Source organism: Protobothrops mucrosquamatus, unplaced genomic scaffold (assembly GCF_001527695.2).
Source record: "Protobothrops mucrosquamatus isolate PMUCROS unplaced genomic scaffold, P.Mucros_1.0 scaffold63, whole genome shotgun sequence".
NCBI classification, from domain to species: domain Eukaryota; kingdom Metazoa; phylum Chordata; class Lepidosauria; order Squamata; family Viperidae; genus Protobothrops; species Protobothrops mucrosquamatus.
In genome coordinates this window covers 1,095,048-1,096,128 of record NW_015386442.1, presented here as the reverse complement: position 1 = coordinate 1,096,128, position 1,081 = coordinate 1,095,048, and positions in this window count along the sequence as shown.

The window sequence follows — 1,081 nt, the reverse complement described above, 5'->3', positions numbered from 1 at the left end:
TTGTGTTAGAAGCTGTGATATAAACCCCCAAATATTTTACCTTTTTAACCATTTCGAAACCTGTACATAAGGCTAACTTATCTTTATCCTCCTTAAACACATTTTTCGATAATATCTTAGTCTTATTAGAGTTTACCTTAAAACCAGAAACTTTCCCATATTGTGCAATAATTTCAACCGCTTCAATTGCCGAGTCTATTGGCTGAGTTAATGTTAACACTAAGTCATCTGCAAAAGCTCTTAACCTATAGTCTATCTTATTAACTTTAATTCCTCTTATTACAGAGGAATCACAAATTTTAATCAACAAAATCTCCATTGTTAACACAAATAACAATGGCGATAAAGGACATCCTTGTCTGGTTCCTTTTTCAATTTTAAAAGTTTCTGTTACCCCCCCCTCCCCCGTTAACTATAATCTGTGCTGTCTGCCATTGATAAATAGCCTTAAGAGCAGAAAAACATTTTTCCCCAAAATTCATTTTATCTATAACCTGAAACAAAAAACCCCAGTCCAATTGATCAAATGCTTTTTCAGCATCTAAAAATATAAAAGCAGCCGGAATTTGATTATTCACTTCCAAATTTTCATTTTATTTCATTTCATTTTATTGAACTTATATGCCGCCCTTCTCCCAACAGGACTCAGGGCGGCTCACAGCATATTAAAACAGTACAAAAACACTATCCCCAATAAAAACCAATTAAAAAAAAAATAATATTCCAATAAATCAATAATCTGTCTTACATTATACTTCATGTATCTTCCAGTTAAAAATCCAGATTGATCACTATGAATCAGTTGACCCAACACTTGCATTAATCTATTTGCCAGTACTTTAGAAAAAATCTTATAATCTATATTCAATAAAGATATAGGTCTATAATTCTTAGGTAGCGTCAAATCCTGACCTTCCTTTGGTATTAGAGCTATAAAAGCAGTCCTCCAAGTAGAGGGTACCTCCTTGCCCAACAATATACTGTTAAACAGTTCCTGTAATGGTTCTATCATTTCCTCACTTAATGTTTTATAATAAACTGCTGTAAATCCATCTGTGCCTGGAGCTTTACCAACCTTTAA